Here is a 27,376-nt window from a genome sequence, read left to right as displayed (position 1 = left end):
AAAAAATAGACAGATTTGCAGTAACTGTAACTCTATACTGTAACAGCAGAACACACCACTTACTAGCCTTCAGAGAATTAAAACTTTCATATTGCCTAGCTCTTTCTCAGCCAGCTACAGTACACAGATTTTTCTATAAGCCAGAAAAATTGCCCAGCCCTTAACAACTTAATACAACACTATTCCCACATAGAATTTTACTGCCTAGAGAAAAATTACTAACAACTATAACCAAGTCATCTAATACTGCAGGGGATGCTCTATAGTTAAGTACTGTAGTTAAACTATGGAACCGTATCCCACTACCACTGAAATCCATTCAGAGTGCAGACTTGTTTAAAACATAACTAAAACTTCACCTGACAAATCAATGGATCTGCTATTGTTTATCTCCAGGGAAAATGCCACTGTTATCTTCAGCTTGCATATTGTCAGATCATTTTATCGTTCAGAATTCTATGCCCTACAACCAGTCTTAACCGCTATCTCCCAGCCATATAAGTAAGTTTGTGACACTCCTTATTCCCTACTTCTCTACTTCTAATGTTGTCTGTGTCTTCCGGCTTATCCCGGTTAGGGGTCGCCACTGCGGAACGCCGGTCCGCTAATGTTTGGTAGTGGATTTTTACGTGCCGAGTTACCAGCCCTGACGCACAACCTTCAACAAAGGCACGCCCATTCACGCATGCCTCCACACAGAAGACGCTCTAGCTGAGAATCGAACGCGACAATGTCTTGCTGTGAGGCGACAACGCTACCGCAGCACTATCTGTACTTCTAATATAAACCTTATAATCACTGTGTATCTAATTATCTATGAATCTGCCTTATGCCCCACCTCTTAACAACAATATTAACAGATTCTGCCCTACCTAGTTCTTTCCCTTACCTCTGTTTCCTTGTATTTCTAAGCACTAATGACACAATCTAGTATCTATTTGACAAACCTACTAATATACCTCTTCAAATGCTCAAACAACAACTTATACATAAATATCTTTTATAGTATAACAGTTGCCTTTATTTCATATGGATGTAATTAATTAGCAAATTAATGTATAATTGTTAATGTATATTACTTAAAGTCTATTCATGTATATTCCTGAATGTTTGTAATGTTTGCAGCTTTTCTCCCTGGTCCTCCAATTAAAATTGTTTTTGACTATACCCAGTCAAAAGCCAAATAACAAAAAAATAAAAAATAAAAATTCCTAATGTACAACTTAATGTAAGCCTTGCATAAATGACCTAGATTTTGCATGGATGAGTATAGCCCCATACACTTTCACTTATATATGCTAATTCCATTGTTTCCCAACCACAACTAAGTGAAACTACAATAAAAATGCTACAGGTAGCTCAACAAAAGTCGACTGACAAAAAAACTAATCAATGAATTAATGTCTGGGTATGCCAACTCTTAACAGCCATTTATTTAAATACATTTGTCTATCCTTATTTATTAAGAAAGGCTTGTCTGGAAAATATATTTTCAACTGCAAGACTAAGTATGTCTTATAGTGCAGGTCTTCTAGATGACTTTCAGTTTCTACCTACTAAAAGTATAAAACACAACAAAGGCAACATAGGCTCAGCCAAGTTTGATTTTCCATCTTGATATCTCATTTAGAGATGGGGAGCATCATTTCACTGAGGCCAAAAACACTAATTTATCCCAATGAAATAATTTCTGAAATGATCTAGCCTTTCATATTAGTAGAAGATATGGATCCAGTCTTTCCATTCCTAGAGATCTGGGGAGCCAGGTAGATAGTAATGTCTCCTTTGACAATCATATTGCCAAAGTAGTTAGGAAATCCTTCCATGTGGCCATTTAATTACTAAAGGGTTCACATCTAGAAATAAAGATGTTATACTGCCCCTCTACTCGTAACTCATCAGACCCATCATAGAGTACAATGCCCCATTTGGGATGTACCTCACAAGACACTTCCAACAGCTGGAAAGACCACGAAAGTATCTCACCAAGAGGATTACTGGCCTCAAACATATGTCCTATGCAGACGGACTGAAAAAACTCCAGCTGTACTAAGTGGCATATCGTTTACTCAGAGGTGATCTCTGCCTGACTTACAAAGCCATGTCCAACTCAGAATTGATGGACATGCTCCACCTAAAGAAATCCAAGTCACTGCGAGCCACGCGCTCTAGTGAGCTAAACCTCGCCACAACAATAAATAAAACATGCTGGAGGGATAGATTCCTGTCACAGAGACTCCTCATGCTTTGGAACAAAATTCCTATCTACATTAGGCAGAGCCCCTCACTAACACTCTTCAGGAGAAACCTTGACGAGTGTATGGGTAACAGAAAATACACCCTTGGGATCAGTTCATTGGCTCTGCTTGACAGAGGCTCAGTAAATTAATCAATGGGGCAGCGAAAGCCGATGCACTCTGGCTAGGCTTATAAATGCCCTTGGGCAGATAGCCTAGTACCTACATATTAACGTATGAACCTATGAACGTAAACTGAAGACCACATAATGATTGGGTATGTCCATAGCATCCCATTCCTGATGAGAGTGTTTTGTGGATGGATAACAGTAGGAAAGGGAAACTCAAGTAGTGAGTAGCCAACTGTCTTCATAAGCATTTTTGTATGCTGATTAGAATGACCGATTATTTTCAGGCAGCAGTCCTGTGTATTGAAAGTATAACTGTTAGGAATCCCTCTGCATCATGGGTCAGTCTAGGCTTCATAAAAAAGCATTTTGTAAGTATTCTGGTCAATCTGAATAATTAGTCCTTCCTAGCAGGATCTAATCAACTGTTTCCTCAGAACAGTTTTGATATTCTGAAGTTCCTTATGAATCTGCACAGATGGGTAAGCCTGGGTTTCCCCTTCCTGTCCCTGTCCAGCCATAAAGCACTTTCACCAGGGATGGCACCCTACAGATATGGTCACAAATTTTGTGATCTTCAGATTAGTTATTTTCTGAAAATGATAAACAAAATCAGCCTCCCTTAGCATATGTTTCCTTATGATAATCCCACGACTTATAACCCATCACTTGCAAAAGCTAGTCCACTATTTAAGATAATTGAGGAGATTCAGCCAAACTCATTTCTGATAATATTGTTTTGGGGATTGTGTACTACAGCCTTTTGTGGCCATATCCATAACTCCTTTCATCAAACCAAATCTTGTAAGTGGCTACTTGTCATTAATTCCCATTATATAAAACCCTGTGTGCCCCATGAAACGGAAATTGAAGTTCATAATTTAAACTGACCTTTATAAAAATGCCTTTCCAGTGGGACTTACAGCTAGACAGCTAAATATTTGACTTAAGCAGACTAGATAGCTAGATAGCTCAGCATTTGATTCAAGTACACCAGTCAAAGCTGTACAGATTTGTGATACAAAACAAAATTTGGCAGACCTAGTTTCTGAGCCTCAACTGCCACCATCATCTCATCTCAAGAGACACTTGTTTTTATTTTTTCCCAAATGGATGAATGGTGCAAGTATAATGTTTTAAGTTATGAAAAAACTCACTCAAAAGACTTGCTGTAGTTGCCTGAAAAATGTATGGGTACTACAGTAAAATAAGCATCTGAATTACTTGTATTTTGTGCACCAATCAGGCAAGATAATTTTTCCATTTCCTAAACAATTGCAATACTAAATCAGACAAGAATATTTTACCATTTGCCAAGTAATCCCTGATATTAGCCAAAAATGAGTCATATGTCTAGTGGTAAGCAACCCAGCCACTGGGGATGCACAAGCCAGTGCATTTCTTTGTGCCGGTCCCAAGCCCGGATAAATGGGGATGGTTGCATCAGGAAGGGCATCCGGTGTAAAACTTCGCCAAATAGTTTTCACGTGGACACCAGTTAATATTTCCATAGCAGATCGGTCAAGGCTCGGGTTAACAACGACCGCCACCAGTACTGTTAGCCAGCAGGGTGCTGGTGGAAATTGGGCTACTGTTGGCCAAAGGAGGAGAAGAGGTGGAAGGCATGGCTGAAGGCAGGAAGAGAGGAGAAAGGCTAGGACTGTGGCAGTGAGGGTCAGAACTTTGAATGTTGGCAGTATGACTGGTATAGGGAGAGAGCTAGCTGATATGATGGACAGAAGGAAGGTTGGTATATTGTGTGTGCAAGAGACCAGATGGAAGGGGAGTAAGGCTAGGTGTATCGGAGGTGGGTTTAAATTATTTTACCATGGTATGGATGGCAGGAGAAATGGTGTAGGAGTTATTCTGAAGGAACAGTATTCTAAGAGTGTTTTGGAGGTGAAAATAGTGTCGGATAGAGTGAGTTTTATGAATCTGGAAATTGATGGTGTAATTATGAATGTTGTTAGTGCATATGCTCCACAGGTTGGGTGTGCAATGGATGAGAAAGAAAAAATTTGGAGTGAATTGGATGAAGTGGCGATGACTGTACCCAAGGGTGAGAGACTGGTGATTGGAGCAGATTTGAATGGGCATGTTAGTGAAGGGAACAGAGGGGATGAGGAAGTGATGGGTAGGTATGGTGTTAAACAAAGGAATGCAGAAGGTCAGATGGTAGTGGATTTTGCGAAAAGGATGGACATGGCTGTGGTGAATACGTATTTTAACAAGAGGGAGGAGCATAGGGTGACATACAAGAGTGGGGGAAGATACACACAGGTGGATTATATCTTATGTAGGTGGGCCAGTTTGAAGGAGATTGGAGACTGTAAAGTGGTAACCGGGGAAAGTGTAGTTAGGCAACATAGGATGGTGGTTTGTAGGATGACATTGGTGATCAAGAAGAGGAGGAGTAGTTTGAGGGCAGCACCAAAGATCAAATGGTGGAAATTGAAAAAGGGTAATTGTGAGGTGAAGTTCAGGGATGAGTTAAGACAGGCACTGTGTGGCAGTGATTAGTTACCAAATAGCTGGGTAACTACAGCAGAGCTAGTAAGGGAGACTGCGAGAAAGGTGCTTGGTATGACATCTGGACAGAGGAAGAATGAAAAGCAGACATGGTGGTGGAATGAGGAAGTACAGGAGAGTATACAGAGAAAGGTTGGCAAAGAAAAAGTGGGATTGTCAGAGAGATGAAGAAAGTAGACAGGAGTATAAGGAGATGAGGTGCATGGCAAAGAGAGAGATGGCTAAGGATAAGGTATATGAAGAGTTGTATAAAAGGTTGGACACTAAGGAGGGAGAAAAGGACCTGTACCGATTGGCTAGACAGAGCGACCGAGCTAGGAAAGATGTGCAGCAGGTAAAGGTGATAAAGGATAATGAGGAAAACATACAAGTGAGGAGTGTGTGTTGAGGAGATGGAAAGAGTACTTCGAGGGGTTGATGAATGAAGAGAATGAGAGGGAGAGAAGGTTGGATGATGTAGGGATAGTGAATCATGAAGTACAATGGATTAACAAGGAGGAAGTAAGGATAGCTATGAAGAGGATGAAGAATGGAAAGGCTGTTGGCCCAGATGACATACCCGTGGAAGCATGGAGGTGTTTAGGTGAAATGGCAGTGGAGTTTTTAACCAGATTGTTTAATGAAATCTTGGAAAGTGAGAGGATGCCTGAGGAATGGAGAAAAAGTGTTTTGGTACCGATTTTTAAGAATAGGGTGATGTGCAGAGCTGTAGTAACTACAGAGGGATTAAATTGATCAGTCACAGCATGAAGTTATGGGAAAGAGTAGTGGAAGCTAGGTTAAGAAGGGACGTGATGATTAGTGATCAGCAGTATGGTTTCATGCCAGGAAAGAGCACTACAGATGCGATGTTTGCTCTCAGAGTGTTGATGGAGAAGTACAGAGAATGTCAGAAGGAGTTGTATTGTGTTTTTGTAGACTTAGAGAAAGCATATGACAGGGTGCCTAGAGAGGAGTTGTGGTATTGTATGAGGAAGTCAGAAGTGTCAGAGAAGTATGTAAGAGTGGTACAGGATATGTACGAGGGTAGTGTGACAGAGGTGAGGTCTGCTGTGGGAGTGATGGATGCGTTTAAGGTGGAGGTGGGATTACATAAAGGATCTGCTCTGAGCCCTTTCTTATTTGCAATGGTGATGGACAGGTTGACAGACAAGATCAGACAGGAGTCCCCGTGGACTATGATGTTTGCAGATGACATTGTGATCTGTAGTGAGAGTAGGGAACAGGTGGAGGGGACCCTGGAGAGATGGAGATATGCTCTAGAGAGAAGAGCAATGAAGGTCAGCAGGACTAAGACAGAATATATGTGTGTGAATGAGAGGGAGGATAGAGGAATGGTGATGATGCAAGGAGTAGAGCTGGCGAAGGTGGATGAGTTTAAATACTTGGGGTCAATAGTTCAGAGTAACGGTGAGTGTGGAAGAGAGGTGAAGAAGAGAGTACAGGCAGGATGGAGTGGGTGGAGAAGAGTGTCAGGAGTGATTTGTGACAGATGAGTACCTGTAAGAGTGAAAGGGAAGGTCTCCAAGAGGGTAGTGAGACCAGCTATGTTATATGGGTTGGAGACAGTGGCATTGACAAAAAGGCAGGAGTTTGAGCTGGATGTGGCAGAGTTAAAGATGTTAAGATTTGCACTGGGTGTCACGAGGGTGGACAGGATTAGGAATAAGTATATTAGAGGGCCAGCCCAGGTTGGAAGGTTTGGAGACAAAGCCAGAGAGGCAAGATTACGTTGGTTTGGACATGTGCTGAGGAGGCATGCTGAGTATATTGGGAAAAAAATGCTAAGGATGAAGCTACCAGGTAACAGGAAAAGAGGAAGGCCTAAGATAAAGTTTATGGATGTGGTGAGAGAGGACATGCAGGTGGTTGGTGTGACAGAGCAAGATGCAGAGGACAGAAAGAAATGGAAACAGGTAATCCGCTGTGGCGACTCCTAACGGGAACAGCCGAAAGATGATGATGATGTCTAGTGGTAAGCAGAATCTGGACAGTCCCCAGGTATTTAAAGATGCTCCAATGCCAGAAATGCTGGTATCTCTCTCTCAGCTCTAGAGAAGGAACAAAATTAAAAAATACTGCCATGGTCTTAGAACAGTTAGTCCTTACACAGAAAGTCTTGCAAAATATCCCAGGATATCAAAGTCTCATTCTGAACTTGTTAGGTACAACAGGGCATCAGTAGAAAGGAGAGAGATATTTTGATCTCTTCTCTCATCCGTAAGTAGTGCCTGAAGTCCAGTGTCCTCAAAAATGTGGCTGGTGGCTCTAGATAAAAAGTAAGTAGAAGAAAGAATGTTAGGCAACCTTGTCCAAATAATTTAGAAGAAAAATCACTGCCTTAACCATGGCCTCTGTCCTATACTAGAGACTCCAGACCAACTGAATAAAGGAATCTGACTGACGATTCCAGGGTCACAGACAGGATCGCCTTTTCTATCCTCTTCAACTTTTTTCCTGTGTACAAACAAACAGTCATAAGAGGGGACTGCCATTTTGCATATCCTAAATCATTATTAGAGTTTTAGTATTATTGTCAAAAGTTTGTGACCATAAAGTAAACCCACAGTGGTCCATATTAATTACATTTTTAACAGATAGTTTGAGCCTGGCAGTTGAAATTATCAGAATTTTTTTACTCATTATTCTGAATTAGAATTGGCCTGTAGGATGCAGGTAAGTTTGGAATCATCCCCTCCCTGTGGATCTCTGAGATAACAGCATGTGTGGATGACTGGGCCACTACCTTTGGAACAAGGACCTTATTTATTAATACAGCCATCTCCAGGAGCAGCCTTTTACCCGTGTATATAGTTTCACTGGTATGATACCCAAATATGGAGTTTTGCCTTTAGGAAAATCTAACAAGGTCATAAGTATAGGTTCATAGATGTTTACTAGGCTAATGACCCCAGGGAGGGGTGCTTTTTAAGCCTAACCATGATTCCCAATTGTATCTGAGACATTATTGGTTATTTCAAGGGATATTGATGATCAAGCATTTATAGTCTGCCAGTGTCTACTAGAGACATAGGTGTTACACCCTGGGTATATTTCTGATTACCCATGTATTCATTGTTACAAATTATAGTTGAACTGGGTTAGAGAAGGACTGTTTCACATGGATAGGAAGCCTGTTCCAGAGAAGAGGTAATCTCTGAGATACGTATGTGTCTCTCCAACATGTCTACTTATGTTGCAGACAAGGCTTAGGTTCCTAAATCAGATGACTCTTGTTTAGAGGATATGCAGCAGGTTCCTCAGAGTGGGATCAAAGGATGCTTTGTAGGCCAAGGATAGATTGCCTCTCAGCAGTCTATAGGTGACAGTATACAGGGATATGGCTTTGAGGTGGTATACATAAGATGTGTTGTTTAGGCCATGTATTCTTTTTGTAAGGAACCTCTGTGGATACTCCAGTTGTTGCATATGCCTGGCCAGCCATATATTGAAGGGGCACTGGTCTCAACAATCAGTCTGTTAAAGTCTGAGTACAGTGGAGCAATGACATCCTTGGAACTAGATGCCATACTTTTGCTTGTAAGTTGTGCAATATAGAATGATTTCCTTTTTACTGTAAACACATGATGGTCAAAGACCACGTTACTGTCTACATGTGATCCCAAAATCACTGACCACTGAGTCTACTCTTAGGGGCGTATTATCAGTGTGGTAGTTTCCACAGGTATCCATATTCCCAAAAAGATACTATTGTGAATTTCTTGGCATTGAGTTTTAGTCCATGACTCTGCCACCAGTTTTCAGTCATTGTTAGGCCTCCTTGGAGGGCATCTGTGTCACTGGGGGATTCTATGACTGTACCTAGTTAGCAGTCATCTGCAAACTTGGTCATCAAGGTGCCTTTGATGTTGACTTTGACTTCAGAGACGTCGATGACAAAAGGAGGGGTCCCAGCACCAAGTCTTTTGGGACTCCACTAGTGACCAGCCTTGTTGCTGAGGTAGACTCCCCAGCCTAACTTCATGGAGAATATATATGAGCCAGCTGGCAAACCAGTGGATGACATAGAGGCTTATACTCAATTTTGTGAGTTTGTCTACAATGGCCGGGTGGGGTATTGTGTTCAATACTTTGGCCAGTTCAAGGTCAGCAGTATGCACTGTTTTGCCCACATATACTGCTTTGGTGACCTTCTCAAAGAAGCCCACTAGATTGAGTTGGCATGACCTGCTCTTGACAAAATCATACTAGGCTGTATTCAGTGTCTGAAGGTTTCCAATGCCATTTTTATTATTTCCATGATAATTAATTCCATCATTTTGCATATGAGACTAGTCAGACTTATGGGCCTGTAGTTAAGTGGGCCCATAGATGGCCCACCCTTGTACAGAAGGATGACATTTGTAGCCCTCCATTCACTTGACATGAAGTTTGTCTGAAGGCTGTGGTTAAGTACTGATTCTATTGTTCCTGTTAGGTTGCATTTCATGCTATTAAGGAGACATCCTGGGATATTTCCAGAGCCCATCAATGTATGTTTTTTGCCTTTGAAACTGTATTGAGTACCTGTTCTCTAGTGATAGTTGGGGGAGTTATGGTTGAGGGTATTTCCTGAGAGGTATCTGGGGGGGACAGGAGGTAAATTTGGAGCTAAATTTGTTGGTCAGTAGATTTGCTATATCTTCTAGCTCAGTATAAGTGGCTCCATTTACAATTAATTTGCCACATTGCTGTTTATTGCCTTTGAGGTTGTGGACATAGAAGAATGCCTTGTGATTGTCCTTGGAAGCTATTTTTACATCAAATATGGCATTGTCAAACTTGATTAGCTCCCGGAGTTGCTTTCTTAGATCGATGAGAGGGTTTTTATCCTGCTGGATATTGAGCTTCCTAATTTTTGCCAAGATTTCCTTCCTTTTGTTATACAAACTAGTGATGTTGGGATTCCACCAAGATGGCTTGTTTTTTTTTTTTTTTGAGTTTGTCTTGTGCTTATTCCAGATAGGTACAGCTTTCACTATGCAGCCTTAACGTGATTGTGCAGGGTTTCCATGAACAATTCTACATAGGTAGCAAGGTTCTCAGGGTTTAGGGGAGCTGCGATTTTGCCAGGGTGTCACTTAATAATAGGAAGTTTGCTTTAGAATAATTCCTAAAACTTCCAGGGCTAGCTGCAATATTATTCATCATCTGCCTCATTTTTTGCTTATGAAATGCTTGTGGCACTGTTGATAGTCAACTACAACATACCCTCTTTATGTATCCAGTAACATATCAGAAGTCTAGAAAGGACAGTTCCTCTGTCATGTTGGAGTGACTTAACTCCCCCCAGAATCTTCTACCTCCAGGACAGGAAGCAAAACAGCCTTCCGTATAGCCATACCTCCCAGGGCTTACATACTATTCCTCTACTGGATACATTTCCTATACCTACAACATGACGTCTTTTATGCTTAATGTAAAAGGAGTCTCCTTCACTTGACTGGGCTGCTCATGGCATTCATATTTCCAAATAAATGGAAAATTAAATTGAAAGATTTAAAGATAAGCTTCAAAATATATAACAGTTATTTTGCCAACATCGTATCATAGGAAGGATCATAGGGAGTTAATAGAGTATTGGCCCTGATGCCCTTACAAGCCTAGCCAAGAATTCAGCCCATTTTCCAACAAGTCAGCACCCTATGCCACTGTCCAGCAGGGACATAGGTGGAATCCCAGGGGTATATTTTCTGTTCCTCCATTCAGTTATCCAGGTTGCTCTTAAAAAGGTTTAATGAGATACTCTGCTTTATGTGGAGAGGGAGTGTAATCCACAAAAGGGGAGTCTCTGGGACACAAATCTTTCCCGCCAACAAGTCCTATTGATGTCACAGACTAGGTTGAGGTATCACATGTGAGTTAGTCGAGTGGAGCTTGACTTTCAGATATGCAGCAGTCCCATCAAGGCAAGGTCTGAGATTGCTTTCTATGCCAGACAGGGGTCACCTCTGAGGAGTTTGTAGAAGACTGAGTAGAGGGACAGGACGTTTAGTCTATCTGTGTAGGGCAGATGTTTGAGGTCCTGGATTCTCCAGGTGAGGAATCTCTGTGGTGTCTCCAGCTACTGCTCTAATATAGACTAGAACCCCCAATAGCAGCCCAAAGGACACCAAGCAACTGTGTATCCCAGAGACATTTTATGTAGTTTGAAGCATCAAAAGTAAATAAACTAAATGTAACTTTTACAGGTACAAGGACAGTACAACATTTGTGCAAAGCTCGAAAATACCAGTAAAGTAGCAGATTCACTCAACAAAATAAAAATTGTAAACAGAGTTTGGTTTGTATCAAACTGGAATCATAAACAAAAACAGATAAAGCCAAGATACATAGACTGGAGCACAAGAATCCAGGTTCATAAATAATCATAATAAATGTGAGCCTATTAAATAACCTATGCAGTCTGAAATGATAATCACTCCTTAAAGAAGGGGTGACTTGTAATGCTTGGCAGTCACACGAATGCAGAGTTATTTTGACACAAACTGAGCCACAATACATAAGCTATGTACAGTATGACTCCCAACAGGATCTTTCCATTTAATTCCTAATCTGTGAAGTGCCAGGTTGCCTTTAGTCTTTCAATCTAAAAAAAGAAGAAACATCTTAAGAAAAAAAGAGTTGGGGGGGGGCAATACAAGTGAATAAACTCTCACTCCCAACACACACAGACACACACACACACACACACACACACACACACACACACACACACACACACACACACACACACACACACACACACACACACACACACACACACACACACACACACACACGCATATGCATTAAATGCATATACACATGTATAATGAATTCTAATTCAGTCTAAAATTGATTACTATCTCTCCAAGAAGATCCTTTTAACTAGAAATAAGGACAGACAATTTAATAACTTACTCACTGGAGTATGAAATCTTTTTGTCTTTTTTTAATGTTTTTTTTTTGGGGGGGGGGGTCCACCCATTGTATACTTATCAGATGATCATCTACTGCTCCCCTCCTATTACTCCTTCCTTAGTTTGGCCAGTACTACCCCTTCAGGGCTGAGACTGCCTTGGCCATAGGTGACTTGGGAAGGGGACATGGCAAGGTAGAGGAGAGCTTCTTGCTGTGTAATATACATGGTCTGTGCATGGGAGACTTTTTTTGTGATACCCTAATGGGATGGTGCTACTGACATCATTCACATCACCACATGTAATGCGAGTAAGCCTCACCCCTACCTTCTAATACAGAATATAAGCCTAACTCCTACCTTCTAATATAGAGCAGTCTGCCCTGTAGTTACTGCCTCTCCCCATCAATGGCATAGTATGAAATCAGAGAGAGAAATCCAAACCCTCTCACCTAGACTGTGAGAGCTTACAAAATACCACTCTTCCCACCTCAAACCCAGAGCTCCTCCAGCATCTGAGCTGCTAATCGATCTTAGGTCATTTATACTGTGGTCAGGGTTCCATCCTTCCATATCACAATATGTTATCTTCTAACTGAGTGTATAATGCCATTATAGTCCTTCCAGATAATAGGCAGAACTCTGAATATTGCTAAGAGTGGTGACTTCTAGCTATTGTACATTTAACTCCATCACCAACACTCAGTGTCCCAAGAATCGTACATTTGCTTGCAAAGATGAGTGCTATATAGTCCAGCAGTGATTGAAGGACAATGTTCTGGCATAACCCCACCTTATACTGCTGTTTAAAATTCTCCCACTAACAGAAAGTAGACAACTTACCTCAGTGTAATATCTCGACAATTCTTTGCATATGGGGACAACTTTCTTCCAGTGTACCCTAAGATTATAATCAGTCTTACAAATTATAATAAACACTCCAACCCAATAGAATAACTACCAGTTAAAATCAGGCCAGTGTTTATTACCTGTCTCCAATACATCCACTAGTTGCTAGGTTCACACAGTAAGCTAGAACTATTATATAAATTGATAAATGTACAGGTTATCAGCATACATTAATCATCAATTTACAGCATGTAAGAGGGAAGACATTATATTTTCTTCTAAAAGCATATCCCAGTAACATGATCTCATGAATAGATTCAGCCCCTTTTAACCCAAAGTCTACAGTCAGGAAACCATAGCAACTTCTTGGCAGTAAACGTGCATTCTTAAAATGTCTCCCTATCTGGTCGGTTTTTTAAAGAGGTTTGAATGAATGTATATGTTGATTGTTTAATTGATAAATCGCTTAGTAAATTGATTAAAATTAAACAATTGCTGGTATGTGAGTATATTTAAACTCACAAGAGGTTTCAGTGGTACTTGTCTGAAGAAGTGTATGTATCCTTGTACACGAAAACGTTAACAAGTAAAGGTTTTTGGATTTACCGTGTGGCTGTGTTCTGTTGGACTCACTTATTGTTTTTGCAGTGGTTTAAAACTTTTTGAAGTTTTGTGTGTGTTTTGATGGTCTCAGAAGGAGTCATTCCCTATTACCATAGGTATAATAAAGGAGTGAAATTATCAGATTATGACAATAATGACAATAATAACAAGAACCTGAGGCTTTAATATACATTAAAACATCAGTAAAATGTTGCATCTTAACTGAGAAATATAGCCTTTATACTTTAGTCCACATAATTGCTTATTGTGCCAAACTTCTTTCTTTTCAATAACATTTTGATCCAACATAAGAATGAAAATTCCTGTCTTCTGTTTTGTTTCAGAAGAAAATCTTGATCATAAGACCCACTAGATTACTCCACAGTTCTGAACAAGACCTACTAAAAATCTGCACACTAAGGACCAAAATGGGTCACCTAGTCTATAGCTTTAACCCTTCCAAGGCCTGGAATAGCCTACCACTAGATATAAGATCCCTTGAACACCCCAATCAATTCAAAACCACTGTAAAAAATACCTTCATGAAAAATGGACCTGCCAATGTAATTATCCCCTGTAAACACTCCCCTATAACCTTTTACATCCTCCTTCTCTTTCTTCCCTTCAATAAATAAACTTACTACTTTAGCTTCTCCTCTTGCTACATCACAGTACAAACATAACTAGTAAAATATTTCAGCTATGTAACTATTGCACTATTATGTATATAATATGTAATTATGAATGTATCCCCTATAATGAATGCATTTCTATATGTATTTCACTTGTCACAGTGTAATGTATGACACTGTAATGCAATAATGTGTGGTACTGATGAATTTATTCTGTATGTATTCAATATGTAAAATTTCTGTTTTTCTCTTGAAGCTTTTCTCCTCGGGCCTCCACTGAAAACGGGCAATTGTAGCCCAGTCGGACAAACCCAGTCAACAAATATAAAATAAATAATAAATAAAATAAATAAATAATATATATATATATATATATATATATATATATATATATACGGCATTCCTTTTCCTTCCTCAGAGCACCAGAGGCATTTTAACTTCTCTTCTCGGATAATGTAAATTGCAAAATTAATTATTATTGACCCACATTGTTTTATTGTAGTTCCTAGAACAGAACCAACTATTCTCTGAGCTCTTTCAACCAAATGTATTTCTCCTGGTAAGCCGTCCATTTAACCCAAGAAAGCCCAAATGGCACATATGGTCTGGTATGGACCATTTCTGGGATGCCAGGCAGATTTATCATTTTCTACTGGATATAATATTCTAAATCCATTAATTTAACTCAGTTTTAGCCTCCACATTCACCAAATGAAATTTAAGTTCAAAGACGTTTTCTTGTATTGCAGCCACAGGTTCTATCAACACCACCTCTACTGCTTTATGATGGGAAGCTGTTAGCCATGGATTCTTCCAAATGAGATTTCATTTTAAGTAGCTTGTTTACTATAGTAGAAAGAACTACTTGTTCTGCTTTAACTTTTGGCCATTCCACACCATTAATTAAAGTTGCACAAATTGCCATTCCCTTCATTATATTTATCTTCTGGCTAACCACTCATGTGATTCTGGCAGCTATTATATTTCCTTTCTTGACATTTCATTTCTTATTAATTTGCATTTCCAGGTTGATCTTCTTTGCACAATGAAAGGAGCCAAATGCATTTTCTGAAGTTTGTTATTGCTGTTATTAAATTGATTAGTTAAATTCAGCTCTTCATTTCCTCAAGGACCTGAGCAGGCCTGGCTTGTCTGTCAGGATCTGCTTCTCTGCATTCTTGCCTATTCATATTCATTACTTCAATAATGCTGTCCATCCATCTAAATCTTTACTGTCCCCGTCTTCTTTGCATTTAGTCTTATCCAGCATCAGTGTCTTTTCTAGTGAATCCTGTCTTTTTATTAAGTGGACAAAGTATCTGAGTTTTGTTTTTACTATCAGACCTCCTAGTGAATGATTTGGATGTATCTCCTTAAGTATTGATGTGATCGATCTACTTACAGTCCATGGAATTCTTAACGATGTCTCCAACACCAGAGTTCAAAAGCATCAATTGTATAACACACAGCCTTACTTATAGTCTGACTCTCATAGCCATATATCACTAGTGGGAAAACTGTACTTATGATCATATAGACCTTTGTTAACAATGTGATGTTGTTGTTCTTTGAAATGTAATCCAGATTTGCCATTCCTTTCTTTCTAAAAAAAATCAAGTATCTTTTAATTTCATGTTGCAGTTACCATCTGCAGAGATTTTTGTGCCAATGAAAATAAAATGTGTCACTGCCTCCTTGTTTTTTAGCATCTGTCTCGAAAGAATTGGTGAGGCTAGTTGATATAATGTTTTAATTTTCTTTATGCTGTTACCTTCATCAACAGGCTCTTCAACTCCTTGTCACTTTCAGCCATTAGAGTGGTATCACGTGCATATCTGAGGTTTTATTTCTCCCAGGAATTTGAGTCCAGCATCTGATTCATCTAATGCAACATTTTACTGAATATCTTCAGGTAAATTGAATAATGAAGGTGATAATAAACAATTTTCTTTTATTCTCTTTCCAGTCTAGAAACAGTCAGTTATCCAATATCCCAGCTGTTGCTTCTTATTCTATATGCAGATTTCTTAGGAGCCAAAAAGGGTGACCCTGTATCTCCATTTCTCTAAGCACTTGCCAGAGTTTGTTATGGGCTACAAAGTCAAAGGCATTACTGTGGGTAATAAATCAATAATAAATGTTCTACAACTTCCTTGCTTTCTTCTTTATTCAGTGCGTATTGGCAATTTTATTTTGTACTTTTCCCCCCTCCTATTCTAAAACTAGCTTGTATGTCTGGCAGTTCTCGGTGCGCATACATTATAAATGTTTTTCCTGGGGGGCAAGTTACCCTACAACCCTCATGTGTGGAACTTCACCCCCCACACCCTCTTATTTAAATATACTAACTCCGTGGTCGCACAACCACAGAGAAAGTTAAATAAGGACAGCACTGATTCACTGTGTGTGGCATTTTCTCATTTCTATGAAGTTGTGTGATATGGAGCTAGTATAGTTATGTAATCAGGGTTTGGGGGTGCAAGGGGGGACTTTCCCCTCTGCAAAAAACATTTATTTTTGCTGCATTTTGTCTGTCTTAAACATTTTATATAAAATTAACTCTTGATAAAAATGCTTCCAATCAAATTAACTTTAGATAAAAAAAATGTGTCAATAAATTTGACATTGATAAAAAGTGCATTAGATAAGTTTAAACAGAACCCATATATATATATATATATATATATATATATATATATATATATATATATATATATATATATATACACACACACACACACACACACACACACACACACACACACACACACACACACACACACATATATATATATATGTGTGTGTGTGTGTGCATGTGTGTGTGTGTGTGTGGGTGTGTGTGTGTGTGTGTGTGTGTATATATATATATATATATATATATATATATATATATATTTATATAGATCTCTGTCATTTGAGCAAATGCTCATTTGACTGAATCACAACTGACAGAATAACAATCTACAAAGAAATGTATGATACTTTTTTTTTTTTTTGTTGGCTGGAGCCAACTCTGCACATCCCACACCCCCTTGCTTATAATTTAACTCCACAGTCAAACAACCATGGAGAAAAGAATAAAAACACCACACACAGTGGTTAGTGCTGATACACAAATACAAACATGTATAGATCTGGGAGTACAATCTGACTGTGGCCATTGTCAATCCACACATACTCTTCAAGGCTCACTTACCTAATATCTCCTATAATCAGAAATTACATACTGTGAACTTTTACATTTTTCTATCAATTGTGATACTGTCAAATGAGTTTTTAGCCAAATGAGTTTTCAGTTGACCGTTAGTTTGTCAAATAAGCATTCAGTCAAATGAAATACACCCATATATGCAAATGTATCTAATTTGTGTTACTGAAAAAAATGGCTGAAAATAGCACAAGAAATGAGCTGACAAAATGTAGTGTACATAAAAGAGTTATGATTTACATACACGGGGCAACTTAGGGTAACGTAAACAATGCTAACAGAAATAAGGAGTTCTATAGAAAGGCAGTATACAGTGTACAGTTTATTTTCTTCAGTACAGTACAGTACACCAGAACTGAGCTCACATTTGCTAGTTATACTGTCTGCACAGAAATTGTGACAGCATCAGAGTAAGGACAAACTTGGGAGATAAAGACTTTCAAATGCAGTAAGTGATTAAAACTGTAAGAAACTTCAAGTGAGCATATTCACGGTTGTGTTAGTAGATCAAGAATGTGTGGAGTTCTATAGCCTAGATATTTAGCATTAAAGAAATAAGTAATAACAGCTAATTTAAACTGTGATAGCCCTAGTGGACTAGAAATATGGGCATCTGAAGTCTTTGTTTTTTGCTGGGCTAAGGGCAAAAACTGGCAAATCAGGAAATTGCTTAAAGTAGTATGTGTGGACAATGGTGATTTCTATAGGAAAAGAGAAGGAAGTAGTACTGTCTTTACTATGTTACGCTGTCATGGTTTACTCTGGCATGGCCAAACCTGCCCATCTTGAAAACAGCAATCCCTTGATGAACATATTGACACCTGCAATTCTGATCTATTGCATATACCAATTGCTAAATCTCTCTACATGAATGGACCCACAAATGAGAACTAACGTGGATTCTGAAGAGGCAAGTCCAGGGGTTTGAGTATGTGATCCGCAGTACTGCCAGTAGCCAATGTGTTCATCCGCAGATTGTTACTTTCAAGAAGCAGGTTTGACCATGCCATAGTAAACATGCTATCACTGCAAATGCACTTCCAGGTGGGTTAGTCACCTAGGTAAAATATTAGTGGGAAAGGAAAATGTTGTTCTTTTTAGCCTCTGCTTCCTTCTTGATCACAAAGCCATGTCCTGCCATCTGACTTTGTAAGACATTATTAAGGGAAGGTGACAGAGGCTGATATCCTATAGGAGGCTACGTTAGCAGATGTGGTGGAATCCCAAGCTACAGTGAGCTGCTGTGAGTATGTACTTGACCACACCTGTAATGTTCAGCTGGGGTACCAGCACACTCTGTCCAGGCTCATAGCTCTGTTTCCCTGTGCCTTGGAGAACAGTACTGCTCCTTCTGTCTGGTGAGTCTCCTGCAGTGTTACTATCCCAAACCTACTTGGAATAGGTAAGCTAATCCCAGCACTCACTCCCATCTTTCCTAGGGTAGCTCCTCAATTTCCTGGGCTGCTAATCGAAGTTAAGTCATACAACTGGTATTTAGAGCTCCTTTTTGTCATAGAGCAGGTAAGGTGAAAAAATTAATCCAAAAGGGTGCACTGGGGCAAAGTTTTTTTTTTTCCCTGTGGCTGGCCTTAGAACTTAAAACAGGTACGTGGGAGTTTGATTCCATATACATTTGGGAACTGTGGATTCCTGACTCAGGTTTCCAGGTTTGCATGTCAATGCCCTAAAAGAAATCAAAGTGCTATGTTCTGTATGTCACAGTGGCATACCTCTCAATATCGTAGCACAAGAAATCTGGAAAAAAGCCTAAAATAATGGGGGGGGGGCAAAATAGGGACAGATTTTAAATATTGCTCTTATAAATTTCAAAAGTTGCTAGAATAACAGGATTTCTGTTAGCATGCATTTTCTGAATGATATGAAATCTAAAGCTCCAATATATGCCATTATTTAATAACTTGAGTCCTCAAGGATTTGCCAGAAAACTACAAATTTTATGAGGAACAGAACAAAATATGAGGCAAAAATCTGGAGATTCTGCAAAATTTGTACAGCTGAGAGTTATGCACAATGGGGACGTATGCTAATGTATAACAAGGTTGCATTTGGAGTCTGTTAATTTGCATTTCTCTCTTTTTAACTGGCATTTTCTTTCATATCTAGTTAACATCAGCTGACAGGGATGCTTTTTAATGCAATTTTCATATTTTATTTATGCTGCGTGAACTACGTGGACTGCTGTTCATCCAAGGCCTAATTTTGTAAATTGCTTTCAACCAGGCTTTTTTAGTTAAATGTGATTTTATATAATACCCCCTCAAAAATGCAACCTTTGAAGGGTTACATGGTTTTAATGCTCAAGGCAACCTTATTAGTGATCTTTTCTTTGTGAAGCTGTATATTATGGTATGTTCAAGTCTTTCCCCTGGTGTTCATAGGTTAATATGTTCACAGGTGTTTACTCGGTTAATGACCACAAGTTCCTTTTTAAGCCTAGCCATGCATCCCAAATCTCAGACAGGTTCTGGTACCCTTGTAAGCCTAAGCAGGGCCTGTGAGATTAAACATTTACAAGCATGGGCCTAGGAGATGAACTTTTACAGGTTGCCTGTGTCAGTTAGAGACATAGTTGCCATGCCATGGATGAGTTTCTTATTCCCCATCTAGTTGTCTATGGTACACTTTAATTGGTTTAGGGAACTCTGCTTCAAGTGCATGGGGAGCATGTTCCACAGAACGGGTAGTCTTTGGGATACATATCTGTCTCTCCAGCCATTCCTATTTATATCAGCAGCAAGGTTTAAGTCTTTAGAATGGGTAATTCTGGTGCTGTTTGTTTTGTGGATATGCAGGAGCTCCATCAGAGGTGAGTCTGACAATGCCCTGTATGCCAGCCATAGATATCTCCTCAATGGCCTATAGGAGACAGACTACAGGGACAGGGCCTCAAGGCAGTCTGCATTCCTTACACCCTGTATTGTTTTACTGACTTAGCTTTCAGCATGCCAGATTTTATATTTTTGTTGTAGCTATAGAAAATATTGGGCTGGTTAATAATGAGTGGACATGGTTGGGAACAGAAAGAAGACTGGTAGTTGGACTACACTTGAGAAACGCATTTAATGCTAAAGCCTTACTGCATTCCAAGATGGAGTATAAATTGGACTAGTACAGTCTGCTGCTCAGTGCATGGAATTAAACCCTATCCAAAAAAATCACACTAGAAGCATCTTCAGAAGCATGGACAAATTTTAATGACAACCTGGTTAAGTCTTTCATCCTCTACTAAATAGGAATTTATCAAAACAGTAAATTCAATAAAAATATACTTAAATAGGTAATTACACATTACATGACTAGCAACAATAAATTACACACTTTACATTCTAAAATGAAAAAGAAAAAGAACACTCATTTGAATTTATATTGTATTACTAAATGTCATAAAACACAACTTCAAATCTTAACTAACTTAAAAAGCAACAAACTTCACTTCACCCACATAGATTTTTGTTTTAATACCTGATATAAAAAAAATTGTTCATTTAATCTGGGAAATTTAAAGGCATTTAGCCTAAATTGCCATTTAATTTCTCAACATTCTAATGTATTTTTCCAACATCCACCTATAGGGTCACTGACTATTTTTTCCAAAAAATAAAAAAAGAAAGACATTTTTAAGATCTTATACAAAGTGTAGAAGCTTATCTAGCACACTATTTCTATCTTTCCTAGAAATGTCATAAATATGTTTATGTTAAATGCATACTCTAAAGCCTGGTCCATTTTTTTTTTGCAATATAATATAGGTTCATATGTTTATATTAGGCTAATATGCCTCACATCCACTGCAGAGGGCAATGTATACTAGACATTATGAATTACAATTGTAATTTTCAACACTAGTTCTAAGATAGTTACAGTAATATTAGATCTGATGTTGTTAATCTTCATTCATTCCTTACTGATGGGTTATCGGTTCCATCCTCAGAACCGAGCCGGCCAAATATCAAGCAGGCGCCAGCCAAAAACTCTTGAGCCAAGGTCCTACCTAGAATGATCTGCTCCCTGTTACCTCAGATCTTGCTTGCTGCATTGCTATATAGCCGTGTCAAGCCACTCTCTTCAGCTGTCTAATTTTTTGAAAGTTTCATATATCATTTCTACTTTAAAGTTTGTCACACCGTTTCTGGTAATATTCTCCTACCCTATAGTATCATTAAGACTCTTTCCCTTTAGTCTATTTCTCTTTATTACCTTTTTCTTACCTTTGAGGTAATTCTTCATTACCATTGTTGGTAATCCTTCTTCCTTCTCTCTTCTTACCCTTTTTGGGTAGCCTTTCCTCTTCTTTTTGGTACTGTTCTTCTTCTCCACATCATTATGTCAGATAAGAAAAGTAGCGTTGGTTTTAAGCAGTGTAAGGATTGTGGCCGTAAGTTACCGCTCTCTGATGGCCATGACTTATGTGTCTATTGTCTGAATGCCTCCCATCTTTCTGTGGATCCCCCATGTGGAATTTGTAGAAATTTTTTGACTAGGACTCTTAACGAGAGAAAGAACAAATTAATCTTGAAAGGTCTTCTCAAATCTCCTTTCTGTGAGGCTATTTCTGGGTCAGAGGGCTCACCCCCTCCTGCTAAACCTCGCAAAAGGTGTTCTTCCTCTTCCTCATCAAGGTCGCTCACTTCATCTCCCTCTGGAGATCGTAGGGAGTCGACTCATAAAAAGGTGAAATTGACTACTACTTCGGTGTTGCCACCTGTGACCCTGTTGGCTTTAGGCTCGGCATCGCCCCAGCTGATTTTTGCTCCAGCCATGTCCTCCTTATCAACACTGGCACTGGAGTTCCCAGTGCAGACAATTACGGCTCCAACGTACACTCCTCCTTCGATTTCCACCCAAGTATTGAAGCCCATTACTCTGACAGCAGCTTCCCTTCCTCAGACTCCAATAGTTGATCTCACTTTGGAACCGGAGTTGTGCTTGTGGCCCTCTGTTCACTGGCATCGGGCTCTCCTCAGGCCAGTGGCTGTGCCATGGGGGAGGGCATTCTTGGTTTCACTCCGATTTTTTCTATGGCACCCTCCAGGAATCCTCCCTCTCTCATGCTTCACAGTCCTCTTGAGACGCCTGGTCTGGGGATCAACTCGTCGGGGTGGAGTGTGACCCCAGTTCCGAAGTTGTCATGCTCGGTTACGGGCTCCCACCCTCCTTAGGCAGGCCAGCCTTCCAGGCCATGGAGATGGTGCTTGCCTCCGCTGGCAAACTCCACATGTCGGAGTCCTCTCCCCCCTCTGTGCCGCAACGCTCACAAGCCACAACTGCCAGGCACCGGGTACAAGGACCTCAGGTTTTTCCTCCTCAGGAGACCCTCTCTTTGCAGTCTTCGCCAGAACCTCCCACTGAGGAAGTATCCCGCAAAACATCATGCAAGAGGAAGCACATGGGCTCCATTGAGGAGTCATTGACTGAATATATGGACTTTGATGATGGGAAAGGGTCCCCATGGTCACCCTCTGATGAGGTGTCCTTTGGTGACATCCTCAAGATCCTTAGACAGAGTGGTGACTGGAAGTCCTCTAATCCTTCCTCAGAGGAATCCGTATTCCTGCAGGCTTTTCGTGCCCAGCCCCCTACCTCCTGGGTTACCCCCTAACTGATGAGCTCATCCAGCTCATCGTCCAGCATGCATGGAAGGCTCCTGACACCCCGGAAGTGATACCACAGAGGCCTGATAAAATCTTATCACCCCCAGCTGAGCATCTCCATTGGTCACAAGGTCTTCCAGTAGATGCCATGGTGGTGGTGGCTGCAATTAAGAAGGATTTGGCAGAAGAGAGCCAAACTGTCCATCCACCCAACAAAGAGTACCGGGCGATAGACAGACTAGGGAAGCATGTGTTTGCTTCACTGACCTTCGCCATAAGGTCTTTGAAGTATTTGGCGCACTTTACAGGGCTTCAGTGGGATCCTATCAACCTACTTTCTGAAACCCTGGCAGGAGCTGTTTTTGATGAGGTCTGTGACAATGTGGCTTCTCAGATAGCCACCCTAGAGTCCATTTCCAATTCTTCCATGCGTCTTATTTCTCACGCAATGGAAGGAGTGGCTAGAGCATCAGGTACGGGTATAGTCACCAGACGACATGCCTGGATGTGCCTTGGTGACTTTGCGGACTCCTTTAAGGCTTCCTTCATGAATGCCCCCATCGAGGCCGCTTCTTTGTTTTGCCCTAAAGTGAAAGATACGCTGACAAGGTATGAACAAGATGGCAAGACCCTATCTGCCATTGTTGTCAGATACTTCACTCCTCAACGATTCTGCTCCAGAAATCAGAGGAGTAGGAATATGTGGTACAGGAAATCACAGGGCTCTTTCTGTGACACATGTGCTGAGTTCTCCTCTAGAGGCACAGGGGGAAACTCCAATTGAAGATGCCCCTTTTGGGGTAGAGGAGGTCTGCGCAACCAGGGTTTCAGAGATTCTTTCTCTGGCCAACCCTATCAGCACTTCTAAAGCGTTGCCTGACTGCTCACCTCTGGAAGTGATCTGGGGTAATTTTTCCTTGTACCCCGCTTCCTGGAAAAATATAACCACCGACTCTTGGGTACAATGGATAACATCCAGAGGTTATCACATCCCCTTCCATCTTTGTCCAATCCCATCTAGAGTATTACCTGATGTTCCACCCAGTCAAAGGGAAACAGCAACACATGAAATCCAAAAGCTGCTACAAAAAAAGAGTCATCCAGATGGTCCCTCCAGACCAAATAGGATCCGTTTTTTACTCAAGGTTCTTTTTAGTGCCAAAAAAGACAGAGGAGTGGAGACCAATTCTATTTGTAAAAACAGATAAATTCCAGATGGCCATGGTTCAGTCTATCCTTCCTCTCTTGGAAGAAGACAATTGGATGTGCTCTGTAGATCTTCAAGATACATATCACCACATAAAAATGGACAAACACTCAAGAAGATTTCTCTGCTTCTGCATAGGAGCCAGTCACTACCAATTTTGAGCTCTGCCCTTCGGTCTCTCTACAGACCCCAGAGTGTTCACCAAATGCATGGCAGTGGTCAGTGCTCACTTGCGACTTCAAGGATTCCAGGCATTTCCATATCTAGATGAATGGCTCCTCACTGCCCCCACCAAGCGTCTACTGGAAGAAGCCCTGTACTATACTCTCCTCACAGCACAATGCCTGGGAATCACTATAAACTGTAAGAAGTCCAACACGACCCCAGCTCAGTCTTTGGAATTCATAGGGGTACTGTTGAGCATGAGAAATTGCACAGCATCTCTTCCGGACCACAGGTTTCAAAGAATAAGGCAACAGGTTCAACAGCTGCTCTGTCACCACAAATCTCCCGCTCGATGTATACTCCAACTCTTGGGGTCAGTGGCAGCCTTGATCACCATCGTTCCTCTAGCCAGATTCCACATGAGGCTCCTTCAGTGATTAATTCTCACACAGTGGTACCCTCTTCAACATCCTTTGTCTTTTCAGATAAGTGTAACTCAGAAATGCAAGCAAGATTTACTCTGGTGGACGTTTCAAAGTCTCCAACAATGATCTTGCCCCTTCAGCTCCCATCAACTGAAAGCCACGGTGACCATGGATGCCTCCCTGATGGGGTGGGGGGGCTATGTCAGGGAAACCTGGTCCAAGACACCTGGTCGGAGTCAGAGGCCCTTTTGTATAGCAATGTCCTGGAACTGAGGGCAGTGCTACTAGCGTTGCAAGCATTTCATTCCATCCTTCCGTCAGGGACTATTGCGATCCAATCAGACAACGTCAGTGGCCTGGTACATCAACAAGCAAGGAGGCACCAGATCTTACCCATTATGTTGAGATGCCATGAGAATATGGCAGTGGGCAACAGCTTCAATTCGCTTTCTAATTGCAAAGCAGATTCCCCGGAGCTTCAACGTGATAGCGGACAAATTGAGCAGGTGCATTCTACAACCTCACGAGTGGTCCCTCAACCCTATGATAGCGGCAAGAATATTCAACTGCTGGGGGCCAGCTTTGCTGCAACCTATTCACCTCCCCAACCAACTACAAGTGCAGTAACTATTTTGCCCTGATCCCCCCTTGGGGACAGTCACTGAGAGATGCTCTAGTCCACACTTGGCCCTCGGGTCTACTTTATGCTTATCCTCCTCTTCCCCTTATCTCCCAATTTCTGAAGAAAGCACAACAGTTGAAAAGCAAAGTAATTCTCATTGCTCCATATTGACCTCAGCAAATCTGGTTCCCCTTCCTTTGGCCTCACCTGCTAGATCAACCATGGATCCTCAATCCATCCCCAACGTTGATCTCCCATCTGCAAGATCTGACTCACCCCAGTCTAACAACCCTGAAACTCACAGCTTGGTTTCTCCACTTCCAATGATTGCCAGGCAGGAAAACCTCTCATCCCCTGTGCGCAATATTCTTATTGCATCTCATAAATGTGGACATCCTGTATGTTTTCACTTCATTAAAAACATTTAGTAATAGTTCAACTGGATAATCTCTTTTTAAAAGCATATTTATAAGACTTTCTACTTCCCTTTCAAAATCTAAATAATCAGAAATGAGTCTTGACAGCCTTACTAGCTGTCCTTTAACAAGATTCTTCTCTTGAAAAAAGGGATGGAAACTCTGAAAATCCAGGTACAAGTTAGAAAATGTTTCCCACAGTACAAATTAGACTGAAAACTGTGATTCAAAGGATCCTTCACTATGGTAACAACCAAAAAATCAATTTCACTCTTCGACCAATCAAACATAAGCTTTATAAAGTCTGTAGTACCGTTAAACAATTAAACAATAATTCTAACTCTTGAACAGTACTATACTATATCAAAAAAACATCATCTGGGTAGCTAGAAGGTATATGCCAGAGTTACTTAACAAATAAGTAGACACAACATTCATAAACCAAGTCATACTTGTAGTGTAAGGAATCACAGTATATGAATCCCTGGTGTCTGCAGATGCAAATATAAAATCCCCAGAATAAAATACGTTTGACAAACATTGCAAAAAATGCCAAGAATCTTTTAGGATGTGAGAATGTTGCAAAAATGTTTTTAAGTTTCTGATCAGCAAATGCAGCTAACAGTTCAGTAACTGATCATGAGTCTGACACTATACAGTGTAATGGAGGATTGCTAGTATCTTTGTGTAGTTTTGGAATACCAAAAATCGCAGGAACAATAGGATGTTCAGATCTATATCAGAACATCGAAGTATTAAAACTTCAAATGTTCTGATATCGAACACTATTCAGCGAGCGCTAAGAATAGCAAAGCTCTGCAGGACAGCGAATTCTTTCCTTGGGAAAGTATTCGGTTAGCCGTTTCTTTGGCTTCACTATTCTTAGTGCTGTGGTGGAAAGTTAAAGGTTGGGTTCAGGTAAGTGTGCAATTGTTTGTACGTTAGGGTTAGGGGCGGGTTAGGTGAGTTAGGGTTAGGGCACGGGTTAGGCGTGTGTGCGATAGTGACAGACTTTAGGGTTAGGGCACGGGTTAGGTGAGTGTGCAATAGTGACGGACCTTAGGGTTAGGGTTTGGGTTAAGGTAAATGGATAGATAGTAGTGTATGTTTAGTTTAGTGTAGCGTTACATGTAGGAACTTAAGTGTATGTGTGTTGTTGCTGTTTGTTTGATGTGCTTGTGTTGTGTGTATGTGTTTTGGAGCAGTGAATTTTTTCCATGGGAAAAAAATTTACTGTTCTGAATGTTCAATATTTTCATGTTTAGATGTTTTGGGGCCGATGAAATAGCGTTTGCTATTTTCATCTTTCGATAACGTGATATAAACGTGGATGTTCTACCAACAAAAATCTATAAAGACTGTAATCAATCATTTCCTGCATTAACAAGTCATACAAAATTGCCCTAATGCTAGCATAAGCCACATACATTTCATTCCTAGACACAGTCTCATAAAGAGTACTATTACTTAACACCATCATTTTGCACACAAAATCTATTTGCTCCATAATAACCAATCCTGCTTCTTTCCCTGGTTTCATTACTCAAAATGATTTGTTGTTACAAATATCAGATAACATGTTCATTCTACTGAACTTAAGTTGTAATGTCTACTGTTTATTTTTGGTTTAGACAAGCACAACTTCTTAAGTCCTGTTCACATAACTGTTTACAAAACTAGACTGTAGGATGTGGTGCAGGAATAAAGCAACTTTTCTTTGTTAAAAAATCTATACAAAGAAGAGAAAAACTAGTATTGTCAAACATCAAAGACAAAGTAAGTTTACAAGAGTATAGTTTAAGATTTATAAGGACCCTAGCAATGTCAGCCCTGCAAGAGGGC

Source organism: Protopterus annectens, chromosome 12.part0 (genome assembly GCF_019279795.1).
Source record: "Protopterus annectens isolate FY-2018-M chromosome 12.part0, PAN1.0, whole genome shotgun sequence".
Lineage (NCBI taxonomy): Eukaryota > Metazoa > Chordata > Ceratodontiformes > Protopteridae > Protopterus > Protopterus annectens.
The sequence above is the reverse complement of the archived record's forward strand: the minus strand, read 5'-3'. Positions refer to the sequence as shown.